The sequence below is a fragment of the Phaenicophaeus curvirostris genome, chromosome 5 (assembly GCF_032191515.1).
Source record: "Phaenicophaeus curvirostris isolate KB17595 chromosome 5, BPBGC_Pcur_1.0, whole genome shotgun sequence".
Lineage (NCBI taxonomy): Eukaryota > Metazoa > Chordata > Aves > Cuculiformes > Cuculidae > Phaenicophaeus > Phaenicophaeus curvirostris.
This window is the reverse complement of record NC_091396.1, coordinates 46432159-46450054: the sequence shown is the minus strand read 5'-3', so window position 1 is coordinate 46450054 and position 17896 is coordinate 46432159. Positions and strand designations below refer to the sequence as shown.

At 40.3% G+C, this 17896-nt stretch overlaps 1 protein-coding gene across 28 annotated transcripts in view; it reads right to left on the bottom strand.

Annotated features, from left to right (window-relative positions):
* Positions 1 to 17896, bottom strand: part of NRXN3 (neurexin 3) — a 960997-nt gene that overhangs the window by 513363 nt on the left and 429738 nt on the right. The gene's annotated exons all lie outside the window — the stretch shown is intronic.

Here is a 17896-nt window from a genome sequence, read left to right as displayed (position 1 = left end):
AGCCAATCTGTTCCAGTCTGGATATCCAAATTTACCCAGGATTTTCCAGATATCAGCCTCACAAAAACAGCTTTCCAAACATTTTCCACATCCAATTGCAGTTAAAAGCACAAAACATCAATACAACACAACAAACATCTCTGTTCAGATAAAGGTAAGGCACAGCTTTCGTAATTTAAAGCTCAAATGCAGACTGGAAAAAAGTTTAGGTCAATATTTATGACCTAAGTTCCTTTCTCCTAACAAGTTAAACTATGGGGCTTTCAAAGAGATATTGTCTAGTCCTTCTGGCTCTGCTGCCTGCCTCCCTCCCCTGCACCCTCTCTTGAAGGTGCATACACAGACACACAAAGGCACACATAAACACTCCTTTCAGTCACTTGATACAGTCATAAATGCAGCAGTCTCTTCTTTCCCATACACACATCTCATTAACCATCCTTAGTATACATCTTGAGTAATGCAATTTACTTCAATGTCACCAAGAAAAAGACACTCCTCTGGGACTGTCATTACCATAAACCACAATCTGCTGCCAATTTATATGGCCTTATCCACCCCTTGTTTTAGCTTTTTTATAAAGGATAATGAAGTGTTTTGCACCCTTAGTGTTGTTGCATAGTTTTTACATCTTCAGAAATCTTCTCACTGCTTTTCCTCTTCCCCCAAAAATTATGCTATAAATTTTGTCTGCCTCTACAACCCCGTATCTTACAATCCCAACACCACAGCACACTGCTGTTGCCATGTCAGTACCATCTGTTCTTCCTGGGTTGATTGTCACTGTACAAACCTACTTCCCTGGTCCAATACAATTAAATTGACCTCTCCAGCCCACACCAAGCTCTGGCCAGCATCCTCAGAGTGCCTCCTACTATGATCAGATGAACCAGGACCATTAGAACAGGCCATCGGTGGGAGAATGGATGTCCTTTATGAAAAAGCCATCTCAAAGCATGATCTTACTGCAGCTCAACAGCTGAACAGAGTTAAAGCACTTCAGGAGATTTTAACATCTCTGCAGCAGGGACTGCTTTTACTACTTGCCTGTAATTCTTCTGGCACTAGCATAATTTAAGGTATCATCACAGGCTATGGAAAGAAGTTTGAGTCTTGAAGGGAAGATACGTGGAAATGATCAGTGTTTATATATTGCTAAGCAAAAGGAATAAGAAAACCCACACTAATATGAAACTCCTGGGAAGAACTAAAGAGACTTTTAGCTGTAAATTTAATGAGAAGACAGGTTCAAATCAAGTGTACCCAAATGAAGGTGCAGTCTCGGAGCCAGTAGTTAATTATCTGAACACTAGCTATTGCTAATGTATGACTTTATCCTGTGTCTATTAGGGATAAAAATCTTATTTTTCATGAGTAACATGAAAAAAAGTTTCAGAAAAGAAAAGGAGAAGCCCCTTGTCAATGGAGGCATGTCTGCATATAAAACTAGAAATATATGGGCCTTCAAAATCCTAAAAAGAGAACATTTATCTATATAGTAACTGAAGCTGCTCACAAAGGGTAGGAGAGTCGTTTCATGGAATGCAAGGTAGCTTTTCCTTTCCCCATACAAGAAGAAAAACCTCGTAAATGTACCTATTTCTCATACACTAACGTTAACGAAAACATTTATTTGCCTTAATTATGTTACTTTATGAGTTTTGATTAGGTCTCTGCTTCACTAAGATTCCTCCTGCAAAATCAATTTCATGGAGATATGGCAGAAAAAACTCTGAAAATGTGCTGAAAAACAGAGTCAAGAAGCTATGTCTATTGCTCAGTCAGGGGGCAAGTATATACTCCAAACAAACTGCATGCCCTGCAGGATGCTGTGAATGAATCCAGGGGATCCAGGTGGTGCTGGTCACAGCACTGAATTGATTGCTGATGAGCCAGTACTGGAGATGTAGCACTCCATTGTCTTTTAAACAGTTTCATATTAGTGTACATTTCTGTCATACACTATTCACAGTATCCAGTTCACTGCACTTCAGGGCAGAAAGGCTTTTAAAACATATCTTAATAGAATGGCTTTTCTCCTGACACCTTGCAGAACTTCTGGCAACAGAAAGGAGGGCACATCCCCTTCCGGTGTAATCAAATATATTTTGACTGCCTAAATTCTGCTTTCAGCATGGTGTGGAATTTTCCCACATCAGTTTATTAAGAAGATGTGAGTAGCAGTGCTAAACGCTGCTGAAAAACTGGCATAGTCCATCCCAGAGATGTGTAAAATTATCCTGATACGTATCTAGTCAAAAAGGAACCTTGCAATGATAAGTGCTAGGGGAGCACAAGTAGCAGCAATCACATCTTACTGAAAGATTCACAGAGTCTTTCCAACACTTTACCCTTGTATTTGATGTGTCTGAAAATTCCTACATCTGCTCCATTTTGGCTAAGTCTTCATGTCCATATCTTGCAGATGTAAACGATAATGGGAGATTCAGAGGAAGAAAGTGTTAGGCCCTAGAATGCAAGCAATGATGCCACACTTCAGTTAAGCAAGGAGACTTGGTAATCTCATTCCTTAAGTATGAAAAACTGCACAATGATAGCAATATTACACAGAGTAGCCTGATCTGCCAGAGCAGAACTTGGGTACTGATTACCAGCTCCCCTTGCACTGAAAGGACAAAAATGTCACATAGCTTCAAAATCAAGATTAAAATCCTCCACAAAATAACATGAAAGAGATTGTTAGAGAAGAGAAGTTATAGTCATTGCTATAACTGCACTTGAAATGAGTCATTCTTTGAAGCAACTGATACTAGGACAATAGCATTAAAAACCAAATAATTATGACTTGTTTGCTTACTGGAGACATCTGTCTGTGTTTAGCATTTCAAACAAATTGGGCTGAAAAACAAGACTGGTCCAGTTTGAATCCTGGATCCCATCTAACAGTAAGGGAAAACTACACGATTATGAACAATCAAGCAGTAAAAGAAAAGTAACTCTAAGCCTGGTACATTGCAGGCAAAAAAAGATCGTTTTGCTGTTTTGGGATTTCAGCAATGCTGCAGGAAAGGTTACATATTAAAAAAGCCCTCAGAATTATTGACTTTTGCCAAGACTTATTGTTACGTCTTTACCTTTTTCTTGTATACTTTTACTTATTTATCACAGTCTATAAAAACTAATAATGAAGCGTAAAATTGTTAGAATTACTTTATAAAAGTAGTTATACATATTCACAGCCTCATTTTACAAATAGCTCCTCAATATCTCTGAAGTGCTACATACAAGAAATGGCCTCCTGTTCTTTAGATTAAGGTCACATCACCTATATTTTCACATAGTACATCATGGTTTTCCTTACTAGGTAGAAACATTTCTATGCTCCAAAAAATTATACAATTGATACTTGATGGGAGCTTCATTTGGGCAGAATAGAGAGAAAAATCAAAGAAATCAAGCAATGTGTCCACTCATTCAGGCTCACTTTGCCTTCAACAGTCCAATGCTTCCTAAAACTTCTTGCTATCCTTAGATGTTCAGAACTTCAGAGTCTTAGGAATCATTTACACTCATGCCATGTGTTGCTTATTTTAATCTGCCACTCCTTAAATTCTACTGATTTATATCAGTAAACAGTACATTAGCTATTAGACAGTTCCTAATCAGTCTTCCTTTTCATTAGCATCTACACTATCTGCTCAACAGATGATGCTCCTTTAAGATACTTCCCTTCTTTTAATGAAGTAGCTGACAAGTAACTTTATTCTGTTTCTCTGAAATGACATAGGACCAAAATAAGGGCTAATCAGCTTACCTCCTCTCTTGTTATCCTTCATCTGTATCTTCCCAATCTCTTAAAAAATTTTAAAAAAAATCATCTTGCTCTGCTCATGGGAAGAACTGGCTCATGCTTTAGACCTGTTTCCATGTAATAAGTTTGGCATTAGGGCAAATTTCTGAGGTATCCTCCATACATGAGATTTTTACATTGTAGGCCTATTTAGAGAAGAGACAAGAGCCCCTAAAATGCTGAATTTGTTCTATTTTGGCTTGTTACCAAACTTGCCAAAACAGATGGTATTCATTTGATCTGTAATGGAGAGCTGTAGGAAGGTAGGGTGTCTAAAGAAATGGGAGGCAATTGTTGGTGGTCTACAGAAAAAAAAAAGGGATACCCTGGAATTCACAAGGATCCCAAAAAGCACACATTCTGGGACTGAACCCACCCTGGGGTCCCTCAACCCCTTGAGTTGTTACAGCTTTTTATTCTTCCTTCTGCTTTTCTTTGACCTTTTTCCTCAAGACATGCCCTTAGCTTCCAAAAGAGAGTGATTGAATAATCTTCCTGTTTCTGACAAAGACAAGATCTTCCCACAAGCACTCACTCAACCAGACTGTCATTTATTCTCTGCTTTTCCCCACCTACCTTCCTTATATGGTTTCAAAAACCTGAACAGCCCTGGGGCCCTTTGAGCTTTTCTTGCCACACATTTGAAAGCCATGTAACTGCTATTAATCCATTTTGCTAATATGGGCTAAGGAAAACAGAACAAAGGTGGACTTAAACAAGTAACAGAACACTTGCATCCCTGTTATAAGGGTGTTCATTAAGTTTAGTTCATAAGTAATAGACAGTAACAAGCTTTAAAGATAACTATTATAGAATTAGGTGATTCAGGTCCTTGAGGATTTCATTATTCTTCATTGACTGTAATGGGGGTTCAGCTAGTTCAAATGTGCCTTTTTTGGCAGGAACCCATGTAATCCCTATAAGAGTAAGTCTATGGTGTAACTAAATCTGCCAAGTTTCACCAAGCCTTGCTTACCAAAAAACAACTTTACCAAACCAGTCAGGCACCACAAAGCCCCTCTGAAGAGGACAGCAGCAGTGGTCTGCAGCTGCTCGTGGAACTGCTGGGAGAAAACCAACAGTCTAAGGCTTCAAAATGCATCTTCATTTAGTCTTGTGCCAGCACTTCACAGGCATTATGATTATCATTTACCCCTATTTCCCGAGAATCAAAAAAGGTAAAACTTGCCAGGAAAACCACTAGCACAATTTGGATAAAAGTCATACTTCCATGCAATGACTGGAAAAAACACAAAAACCTTTTGGAAAAGTCATGCCTGTGCTTTCTAAACACGAACGAATGCCAAGGCATGTACAGTACTGGTCAAGAAAAATGAACTGAAACAGATGCAGAGAAAGGCTACCAGGGGACTGACAAGCCTATCTGATAAAAAGAATATTAAAAGAGCATGGCTAGTTCAGACTAGCTAAGTAAAGGTTGAGAGGGGATACATTTGCTGTGCTCAAATACCCAGAGGCTGAAAGAGCTGAGGAGTGGAAATTACTATTTAGCTAAAGGACAATACTGGTACAAGAACAGATGGTTATAAACTGCCAAAGAATAAATTTAGACTAGAAATTAGACAAAGGTTTCTAATCAGCAGAGCAATGAAGCCTTTAAAAACCTTTACAGGGAACAGGGGCAAAAAGCTGCTCTAATTGAGGGATAAAGCTTCGTGTGTTTCTGAAAGGTACTATGAAATATTACACCCTACCAAAGCACAGTACCATAGGCAACGACTCCTCAGGTCTCCTGCAGCCTTCTGCTTCTCTGCATTTCACACTAAAATCCATTCATAGCACCACCAACATATCAAAAGTACAATTCTGAAATACCTTGACCTCCCAGAACAACTACTACTGGAGAACTATTGTGGCTGGACTCCGCTAAAGGGCAAAGTGCAGCAGCTGCTAAGGGAGGGACTTCTGGAACAGCCAAACCAGGGAAGAAGGTCTTAGCTGAATTTTTACATTATCTTACGAAGAAAGCTACAGAAAGAGGGCAAGTGCAGACAGTACCTGTAATCTCTTTTAGAGCTCAGAAAATAAAACTCATGAAAAATTCCAGGGGCCCCAGGGTTCCTGAAAACTTCTCAACACATTGCTGGATGCCAGACAGGCCTCCTAACGACCACCAGTCACTGGAAAAAGCACTTTCCTCTTCTGGTCATGCAATACCTTTATCAAAGGACCGATTATTTTTCTCCCTTGTTGTTTATTTTTATTTAGGCTTTCCATAAAAAACAAGGATGAAGATCAAGATTAACAGCACAACTAGGAATATTACCATCATGCATTGTCTTCACTCTTTATGAAGAGGACACAGTCAAGTCTTTTGCAGGCTCACAAACATTCATAAATGTTTGATCTTTCCAATAAGTGTATGTGCCAAAAGTGTTACAGCCCAGCTGGAAAGTAATTTTCACGGATTCTGAGAAGTACTGCAGAATTACACAGCTTGACCCATTTGCCTCATTCCTTAGTTACAGCTGGATCAGGTTTGCTGTCTGGGAATATGCTATATACAACATTTTATGATTATTTTGGGATAGAAAACACTGATCAAAACAAAAAATGGGAATTTGTCACAAAGACAATATCTAACCTACCGCTGCCCTCTTAACAGTCGTTCTTGCAGCTCATAATATTAAGATAGTTGAAGATATGCTAAACACTGAGGGAAAAAGGCTTGAAAAGCTCTAGACCCTCAGTATATGTTCTCTGAGCTACTCTGTTGACAAGAGGCCATGGAGAATATATCTGGACAAGAGTGTTCTTGAGAAAGTGTAGAAACAGATGAGGTTTTCTTGTAGAACACCAACTTCACTGCTTCTTCAGAAAATCTTCAGTGAACCAATATAAGAGAGAGTGTGTGGTTTCAAGTTTCAGGCAGTGTCCCAATGGGAACATTTGAAGAGATTCTAAACTTACAGAAATAAACCTAAACAGACTTACTGCTTCATAGCATGGGACACGCAAAGGCCATATCCATTCCTACCTATGTGCGTCCTTCCAAAGACTGAGTTAGACCATTGCCACTTCAATCGAATCTTCTTGTGATGGGAGGTTTTCAACTGCATGACTGATTAAATGCTGCCTCCTTGAATTCACGGATAACAGGAATTAAATTTTAATGCCCTTAATCTAGTTGACACTTTTTCATAAGCCCTCTCCCCTCTCCTTCTCCTGCATTATAATGACCCAATTACCTAATCTGAGGTAATGCAGGCTTTGGTCAAGGCTAATGAAGATGCGGTGGGTGAGATCCTGCTTGCAGCACAAAGTCCCATTAGGAAAGATTAATTGCCTTCTAACTTACAAGCCCATGCTTTGGCTCCAAACAGTGAGAAGGCAGGGAAAGAGGCATTCATCACATTAAGCAAATAATACAGCAAATGCTTGGCACGTGATCAGCAGTAGAGTGCTCTTCCGACAGGAAGAGGTACACTACATAATGAAGAGCAATGGCAGCTCTCCAACACTGGTCATGGACAGACATCCCTACAAAAGAAGTAGGGGAGCAAAGCACCCCTAGCCAACACTTTGGGTTGATACTTCAGAAGAGAGGGCTGCATCAGCCCTGAGAAGGAAGTACATTGCGCTGTGTGTGATATTACCCTTTGAAGGAAGTAAAAAAATTGTCTCGATGCAGCATATCTAACCAGCTGAAGGAAAACAGACAGAAATAGTCTCAACCTATGTAGAATGAAACAAACCTTCAGCTACTTACTATTACTTGCATACTTTCAGAGTTTCAGGAACAGCTTAGGCAATGGTGTAGTGCTACCTTCTCTCTACATTCAGACGATATGCATCACTGTCTAATGTTCATCCACAAAATAACCCTTTATCTTCAGTGAAGTTAGAAAGCATGGGTACCATAGAGCCAAAGGGTTTAGCTGCTGCATCAACAAGGCCTAACCTTGAGTGGCCATGCCTGCTTCTAGAAATAGATAGAACTACCCTTCACACCACAAAGTCATTCCATCAGCAAGTCCTTACTCAAAAAAAATAATTTCTTTCGTGAACTAAGGCAAAGGGATTGATGGTGTGAGGAAGGGAGATATTCCTAGAATATTTATCTTCCGACTGACTACATTTTAACACTCTGTAATTACTAGAAAAGCAGCAGCAGAAGGGATAATGAGGTAACCTGTGTCTTCTACCTACCCACCTTCATCACCAGACAGCATCAGGCCATTAGAAACAGAACAGATGTATAGTTTTGAGATAACTTACAAACTCTATCAAGGAAAGATCTTATGATGTCAGAGAGAAGCTGAAATAGAATCACCTGAAACTGGTAACTTGTATAGCAGAAGACAGAAAACACAGATTATAATTTTTTTAGCTGTGTCCTCAATAGTGTTGGAGCAAGCTGACATCAAGTGATCCATTTTGTTTGTAAAGGAAGATATTTACTTGTAGTCTGAACTTAACTCTTCTTAAACACTTTGCTGTTGTCTTTACCAGACCTCTCTCTACTGCTGATCAGTAAATATGGAAGTGAAACATTGTTAGATTCATTTCTTCTGAAGCAGAAATGCAGACAAGAGTAGCAAAAGAATCCTCTACTTGATCTCTGAACACTGAAGCAAACCCTCAGACGGTGATCCTCCACAGCTGCCTTCTGAAAAAGAAAATGCCTGCTCTAATAGCTAAGTGGCACATAGTGGGAAAAAAATATAGAAGGAAACCCACACAAAGAGCTAAAGTGGCATGAAGAGATTTAAAATTCGATTTCACTGAACTCTCCGCAAATCTGAGGGATGTATGTAAAGCTAACATTAGGCTCAGGCAAATAAGAAGCCTAATTCAAGAGTATGAAAGTGCGTTTTGAAAGAGTTTTGAAAAAAGCTTATAAACTAGAACTTTGGAAGCTCTTATCCCGCAACTGCTTTCAAATTCTTTTCTAAATATTCAACCTTTTATTTTACAGTTAATGAGGAGAAATCTAATTTTTAATTTTTTTCTAAAGCCTTTCTTAAAGCTCAGTGAGCATGTCTTTAAGATGAACTAACCAACACTGAGCATGTTGTTCTAGGGACCAGATGAACTTGAACAGTATACCCATCTCACTGCAACTATACATTTCCAGCTTCTCAGTCTGTGTCTACAAAGACACTTACCAGGCAGCATGCAGAAGACTCAAAAGGACCTACTATTATACCTGCTTATGATAAAAAACAGTCTAGGTCACTTGAACTTATGGAAAGATGAATGGATAAAGTAATGATACCAACACATGAATTGTGGTAGCCCAGGAGAAGGCCTCCACATCATCCCTTACTAACAAGGCAAAGTCTTAAGTTAGAATTTGCTCCCTACAAATTGCAGAGGACAGAGATCCACAACTCCCGTGCAGAAAGGAAGCTGATAAATGAATGCCAACACTAACTTCACATTAAAATAGAAAACTCAGGTTTCCTCACAGAGTCCATCAAAACTCTGCCACAGGAGGTTTCCTGGATCAAAAGGGAGCAGACAACTTTACTGCCCAGGCCAGAAGTTTCAAGGCACAGTAGGACTGTCAGCTTTTCTATGCCCTACTTTTTAAGGAAAATACCCATTTGCCTTAAGAAGGTTTTAAATTTTCTTTGGTGTGTGAAACAAAAGGTAATTCTCAGGTAGATTCATCACAGTTATTCAGAAATGTCTTTGGAGATTACCGCAGCTGTTCACTGTGCTTGCTAGTTTGTTTTGTGGTGGTAAGTGACTGAAATGGTAGGATTTCTGTTACCAAGGACCTTTCTATTGTAGTTACAAAGAGACACTTCCACTATCAGGTTTACAAGTTTTTCAGGTTTCTGAGACCATCTGAGCTTAACGTCTGTTTTCTAAGAGGACTTGCACTAACAAAACTCCAACCAACTCAAAGCCTGCAAAGAACAAATGCTAGAGATAGTGAACAGTGGCTAAGTCAAAATGTCCTGTTGGAGTCCCGATAAAAAGAAACTACACTTTCAACCGCTCACTGAGTAGCACTTACTTACCTGGGTAACATATAAAGCTTACTCAGCTTTTGAAATCTCGGCTGTGACCAGAAGCCTTAACTAGAGCCAAAAGAAGGATAATTGTTCTGACGTTCAAGCTTTACCTCAAGAACCCTTCAGGATTTCCTTCCAATTCCCCAAAACATTACCCAATATAAGCTACCTACTTTCCATCAAAGTGTAACGGCTGTTATTTTCTCAGAACCTGAGCTAGATTCAAATCAGAGAAAGATGTGTAACTAATCCCAAATTAGCTAGTCCCTGCCACCTCACAACTGCCTTTTGAAGAGGAAGTTCCCCTTGACATGAAGCAATCTCACTATCTGCAGTAAGTTAGCAGTTCTCAGACTGAAAAGATGTATAAGTCACCAGCAGTAAGTGCCAAAGGGAACTCAGAGCCTTTAAAAAAGCAAAATGAAAAACCCAAACAAGCGAGCAAACGAGGAACAAGGGAAACTTTGCTCAGTACTTAATCGTTTAAAAACTCTGTCTCTCAAGAATTCGGTTCCTTCTGCTCTGATGTGTCCTCCTGCTGTTTAACTGCAAGCTCTGTTGGCTCACAGCTGCTGCTCTGTGCGGGCCCTGGGCTGTCTTCAGAAAGAAGTATATGGAAAAGAAAAAGAATCCTTTTACCCGCTCAAAATAACAAACCCTGCATCACACAGATGACAGCAACAGAGAAGCAAGTCAGAGGTCTGCATTATACCAGTGATGACAGGGTGAATCAGGACAAAGATGTGCAACATGCCATGCTTTTTGTTCTACGTCACCTGTGTCCCTTCTTCCACATCCAAAGTGCCCTGAAATTCTTGACACATTGTGAGACAGTCTAGTCTTCAAAGCTCAGTATAACCTATATGTAATAAATATGAGTCACTTAATCGGAACAGCAAGAGTTCAGTTATTTGCTAACATGCATGTTTTTGAAGAGGGCAAAGGAAATGTGGCATTATTACACAGAAAACACCCTCACAGTGTTATCCATAACGTCTTGATCATATTTTTCCATAATTTATGCTTTGCCGCCAGAACTACTGCATGAAGATAAGACTTCCCCAGCTCTAGGGAGCTCTAGGGAGGACCTATCCTCCTATTAGTGCAGCCTAGCTTTTATTTTTTTTTGCTAAATTTTCATAGTAGCAGAGGCATGACACTGACAAAGAAGTGATAGGAACCAGCATCTCTGATATTAAAAATCTCTATGGTGTTTCCCTGATCACACTCAGAAGTCTTCCTGAAGTTGTATCTGCATATTAAAATCTGAGTGAGAAATCAGAAAAGTGCTTTGAGCATTGAACAGTTATTAACAACTTCAAAAACTTGCTACAGGTATCCTTCTAAGAAGCTTCTCTTGCACTGGAGAAGATGCATGACATGACATTTACATGCCATAGCTCATGGAGATTAATAGCTGTTGGCAAAATCTGCAGCTCATGTCCTCAAAGCTAAGTGAGTGAAATGGAAAACTGTCACTGACTTGCCCTGGAGTGGTGGTAGTTCCACATGAACCAAGGCTAGTTATAAAGAGTTAAGAAGTGTGGAAGGAAGTTGATCTCAGCCTCATTTAGGCATGTAAGGATTTTGTACCTCTTCTCTATTCATCACCTCCACACCACTTACTGGGATTTGAAACTAGCAATTATAAATCAGGAATCCATCCTCAGTCAGCAGAAAAACAGTAAAGTGCAAGTTAAAGCTTTTGGAAAATGCTAAGAACAACAGCAGAAAGACAAGTGAAGTCTGGCTGTTCTTTATGGAAGCAGGAGGAAATAAGAGGCAGACCTATGAAGACACTAAACATGCGCCTACAACACGTGAAGGTTTATTTGGTAATCAGGAAGCTAAAACAGCAGGCTCCAGGGACACACAATGGGTGAAGAAGACTTTCATTTCAGGCACCTGTTTCTGTAAAGAGGCTGTTCTGCAGAACAAATGGAAGTTCTCTATCTATGGCTTGATAAATAACCAGTCAATCACTATATCACATTCCATGCTGACATTAAACTCACTTTAGCATCTCCAGCCATGCTAATACCCTGGCCAGCTTGTGAAAAGTGACTTGTCTTCTTATTCCCAAAGAGACTCTTTTCACCTTGTAGTAAAACCTCAGTGGACCTTGGCCTTTTTAAACACCAGCTTCCAATGTTTCCTCCTTAGAAGGACAGTATCCCCAGATCAGTCCTTCTCTGCTTCTAATTGAAAGCAGGAGATATAAAACATGTAAGAGTTCCCAAACCCACAGCTTCCACATAAATAGGAAAGCATATGGTAGGAGAATTAGAACAAAACTCGTAATTATTTTGTTTTAATTGACATGATCAGGTAATTTAAGTTTCATGGGGTGAAGCACTTTGCACAAGACCTAAACAAATAAACAAATGTGGAACTAGACAAATCCCTGCAACATGCAAACAACCTCATGATTTAGCAGGCTGTCAAAAACAACAAGAAACAGTCTCGGTTCTACTGTTTGCAACTTAATACAGCTGTTCTAAAACTGTGGCATCTTGAAGTAGCCTCTGGAAGGTTTCCTAAGCCCTTTTAAGTCATGGCAAAGACACAAGACTCTGTAAACACAGACAAAGATGTAAACTGCAGAGGACTATACAAAGCCTTAAGTGATTTTGGAAAACCTCTTTTTGAGATTAATTTGGAGAGGAGAAAAAGGCAATTGGAGAGATAGAGATGCCTTCTAACTTCATTTCAGGTTCTTGTATTCCAAACACCCACCAAGGGCCTGGGAAAAGCCAAGCAAAGATGCCCGGGGTCTGTGGGAACACAGCACCATCTCGTGGTGCAAAGGGAATAAGTACAAGAGACAAAGAATAAGGAATTCAACACTTCAGGCATCTGCAGCTTGGCTTTTTGACAGCCTGCTCTTCTAGCAGTTTAACAAATCTCTCTATCGAATTTGTGCTTTATAAAAAGACCTCACTGCAGATCTATAAAGAACAAATGAACAACAAACAACTCCCTATTTTTATCTCTCAAACTCATCACCATTAACATAAACACCGAGGGCCTCTTCATAAATAGAGACGTGTGGGCAGACAACCATCTGTACTGAATGCTATTTGCCAGCAGGCCTATTGCAGCTGTGAGCACCCTTTTCTTGCAAGTCTGAATCTCCTACACTTAAGATGGGCAAAGTAAACAAGCCTCCAAATACTTGCACCGACCAGGACTAAATATCTATACTTCCATCTATTCAGTACTGGAAAAGAGTAATTTTCCATTCAGAAGAAGGAGTTGGTGGAAACTCAAAGGCAGCTATTCTCCCCTTTCTAGTACTTGCTCCTAATCATGGAGGCATGCTTACAGAGCATCTGAAAGTGAGCAATTTAAGTTACCCAGCTGGACTACATCTTACTGGTCATAAATAAGAATTTCCTGGCACCAGTGAAAGTACAAAAAGCTAGTTAGTTTCCACTTGGTTGACTGAACTCAGTTAGAAATTAATCTCTCCAACAGAAAGCACTGAAGTGTCCCGGCTTCTAAAGGAGGCAGGCAAATCCAGGGGTCTCTGCTCAGCAGGATGTAGTTGATCTTACATCCTGCTCCATCCCAAGTTTTCTGCTACTCCTAGCTCCAATGTAGCAAATACTTCCAATTTTGTTCTTATTTCACTTTGTTGTCCAGAATGATTTTCTTTAAAACCGGGGAGCATTATGATATACTGACTATGTATTTTGAATAACTCCCATAATGAATTTAGTACAGGTGTCTCAAGTGGGAAATTTGGGCTGTGTTCTCTGGTGTGCCTAGATTAAATTTAAATTACTTGAAATATCAGTCTTTCACACACATAAGCCAGCAGCAGCAACTCCACAGCCAAATGGGGATCTCTTTGAGAGTGCTTCCTTTGAGACAAAGCACAAATTTGTGTCCAAAGTGCCCATCAGAAGTATTTCTCTTTCAGCAGGATGAGAGATTAAAACCTCTAGCCTTTTCCAGCTGGGACAAATGTAGAGAAAATTCACCACTGCTAACAAGGCGAGGTGGGGGGCAGGTAGATCAAACAGGCTGACATTTTTTCTTTTTTTTTTATTGCCAGTACAAATACTTAACTCCTATGATTAGTGTTGAAACAATGGGAATCGTAGGCAAATCTGCCTGACCTCAGTTTTCATATCAAGTAGAATTCTCGGGATATTCTCCATACTGCAGCTCTATCTACTGCAACACCCTGTGGACAAATCCAGGCTAACTCTAAACTTAGGCATGCAGGATTAACAAGGTCCTATCTGGTTTGACACACCATGTAAGTCTGTGCAAATCAGTAATAATTCTAACAGGTATTTAATATATCTATGTATGGCAACTCATCTACCACACATATGCTGCACAGCTGACAGTACTGTTATGAAGGATTATCACGCCCTGTCAGGTAACTTTGCATGCTTTCTGGTGTCAAACGTTATGCCCATTGACCAAGGAATCAATATTGGTAACTCACTCTCTCACACACACACCCTTCTACCATATTTTCTCTTGCCCTGTATCATGTAGCTGATGTGCCTACAACCACTTGCCAGCAGCCAGATTCACAGCTGCTGCTTCTGAGAACTTCTGCTCATTCACATGGAGAAAGAGCTTGAAAGCAGTCTGCTTAGTTCACTCTGCACTGTAACATAGCCAACCCAGTATTGTAACAGCAAAGCAGAAAACCAAGTCTTTGCTGATGTCAACAGTAGCACTGCCTTCTTTAACGCACAGTTGGCTTAGATCCATAATTTAATTCCTGGTGCACAGGCACTTGTCATGACAGTTCGCATTTCCAAGTGAAAGACTCCTGACTGCCAAAGTCTCGAGTAGTAAAGAGAAATACCAATATTAGCCCTCTCTTAGGTATGTTGTAGTCTTCAATTATGAGAAGATCTGTGACAGATGAACTATTAAAGACACAGACGCTTCTAAGGGATCTACAAACTGTATGATGGATGGTTTGTGATATTGCTATCTATCTTCATCACTTGCCTGCGATCAGCAGGGAAGAAATGTAACAGACAGAAGGTCATCCACTGCAATCTGAAAAAGGAAAAAAAAAAAAAAAGAAAAGAAATATGACAGATAGTTATGGGAAGCCAGCAAACCTGACACCAGCTTTGTGGCAGCCAAGCACTGCAATTAGGTTTCAGACCAGAGACAAGAGAAAGAATAGAGCTCAAACCACACTTCCTTCAAAATCAACATGATAGAGACTCTCTGGAAGAAAAAATTCCTTGTATTTGGCAGGTGTATTAATAAAGCCAGAGTCTACTCAAGACTCTCTAGCTTAGAGGTCAGTTACATGATCTGACCTCTTACACACACATGCTTACACAATAGACAGGAGCACGACTACTCTCAAGTTGAGGCTAGAGGTATTTGAACAAAAGCTCACTACAAAGATCAGACAACTCTGCTTTCCTAGGGAGAGAATCACTTCTTAGTCTCTCCATCCCACTCCAGGTCACCCTCTCAAGCACCCTGATGACAACAGAACCATCCTGAAAGTATCTCCCAGTCCAGAGATGTCCAGACACAATTCCATGCTGCTCATCTCCAACACAGAGGACAAGGAAGAGCCTCAGAGAGTCACAGCACAGTGACTAACTTAATCATAAACCTCTAGACAGAGGAGGATAAACTAACTTAGGTCAACATTCAGAAACTAAGATTACTTGTCTTCTTTCTCTGTTTTATAAGATCTTTCTGCTGGGTTTCAAGATAAAATCATAATTTTGATACAGGCAATGAACCCTGAACCTACTTCCGAAAACTATGAAATTAACCACATCTCACTTTTTTATTCCTCTTTCATTTTTTTTCTCCAGAACTATTCTAAATGCAAAGTTTCACTTGCTCTAAATGTACAGTTTTCACTGATTAAATAAAAAATCAAGAAAAATTTTTGCCAGTTCTATATGTATCCAAGAGTTTGAAATGTACTAAAATTCACAGATTTGGAAGATTTTTCTTCTATGGACATCCATTAGTTAACTGGGGGGGTTCAGTTAACATCCCTCCAATAGAATTCATATAATTTGATTATTCTTGGAGTTTTTACCAAAATGCTTCTTTCTTTAAATGATCAGAGAAATTCCTTTTTAGCTCAAAAACTCTAAGGCCAGCAGAAGACTACTGAAGTCCCAGGCTCTGCTCCCAGTGTCTGTGCAGGCCTCAGATGTCAGTACACAGTGAAACACCTCCACTAAGATAATCAAATTGACCAAAAAAAATACTCCTTGCAAAGCTTGTTTCACATGTACACAAGCAGCCAGTTTAAATCTGCCCCTTGGGAATCATTATTACAATAAAGGTAATTAAGGTTTTTGCATCTAATCCCCAACGTTCCACAGCTCCTGGGTAACAAGATTGCAGCATAATAAAGATATGTCCCCATATACAGCTGAACTCCACTAGAGATCAGGAGGTAACCTTCCTCCAAGGCAATATGACAGGCAATAATTAGTACATTAGGCAGCCTAGATAGCGAACAACAATCTCCTCAGGACCTCTGACTCCTCTTGTCCTTGTTTTTCTGTTAATAATTCCCATCACAAAAAACAAGATAAGCATACAAGATGTCTGTCTTTCTTCCTACTCACCCCACCCTCCTCCCTTATGTAGCCCCAGACTTGAAGGCTCAAAAGCCAACAAGAGGAAAATACAAAAATTCTAGAACTGCCTGCATCCCTCTGCATGTTGGCATGCTCTCAACTACCTGTGCCTTGTAAATATTTTATGGCATCCATGTGTCCATGCTAATGCCTGTGATCTTAAAGGTAGCTTTCAGTTTAAGGTATAAAAATGCATATATAAATGTTGAATACCAAACAATCGGGCATATTTTATATGTGGATTCAGAGCACCCCATGCCAGATTTTCATCTGCCAATACTGGCGTAAACCTCGAGTTACCCCACTGAAATCAAAGGAATTATTTTCTGTTTATAAATAAGTCTTACCTCACACAAAGCCTAGTCCATAAAATACAAAGAACAACTTCAATCTCCATCTATCTGCTCTCACCCATTAATGCAGGCTACCCTTTGCAAACTGTTTTCTATGTAGGCAGCCTCAGAAATAAACAATAATTACTGTGAGGACCATACTGGAATAAGGCAATACAGCGCATGCTACAACAGATCAACTTCATGCTTTCTAGGAAAGCACTAAGTGAACCCAATCCCATCTCATTAACACCATTACACTCCACTTATCACACATCAGACAACTTATCTGTGCTTTTAAGCCATTGCGGTATCTCAGTTGTCTACTATGAAGATGGGAGACCACACAAAATCCAGCTGGGAAAAACAATAGACTGAAGGTTATTATAAGCCAGAGCTTCCATGCAGGATATGAGGCTCAAATTTTCATAATGCATAGTGTAAATTATGGCAGATTCATAAGGGAATGAAGGCAACAATCAAACCTTTAAAGACTGAAACTGATGGCTGAAGCTTAATTTTGCTAGCGATTTTGCTACAGACTAGGAGAAGTCTGGCTAGAAAACTGCCTGGAGAAGGACCTGGGGGTGTTGGTTGACAGCCGACTGAACATGAGCCAGCAGTGTGCCCAGGTGGCCAAGAAGGCCAATGGCATCTTGGTTTGTATCAGAAACAGTGTGACCAGCAGGTCCAGGGAGGTTATTCTCCCTCTGTACTCGGCACTGGTGAGACCGCTGCTCGAATCCTGTGTTCAGTTCTGGGCCCCTCGCTACAAGAAGGATGTTGAGGCTCTGGAGTGAGTCCAGAGAAGAGTGACGAAGTTGGTGAAGGGGCTGGAGAACAAGTCTTACAAGGAGCGGCTGAGAGAGCTGGGGTTGTTTAGCGTAGAGAAAAGGAGGCTGAGGGGAGACCTCATTGCTCTCTACAACTACCTGAAAGGAGGTTGTAGAGAGGAGGAAGCTGGCCTCTTCTCCCAAGTGACAGGGGACAGGACAAGGGGGAATGGCCTCAAGCTCCGCCAGGGGAGGTTCAGGCTGGATATCAGAAAAAAAAGTTTTTACAGAAAGGGTCATTGGACACTGGAACAGGCTGCCCAGGGAGGTGGTTGAGTCACCATCCCTGGATGAGACGTGTGGATGAGGTGCTCAGGGGCATGGT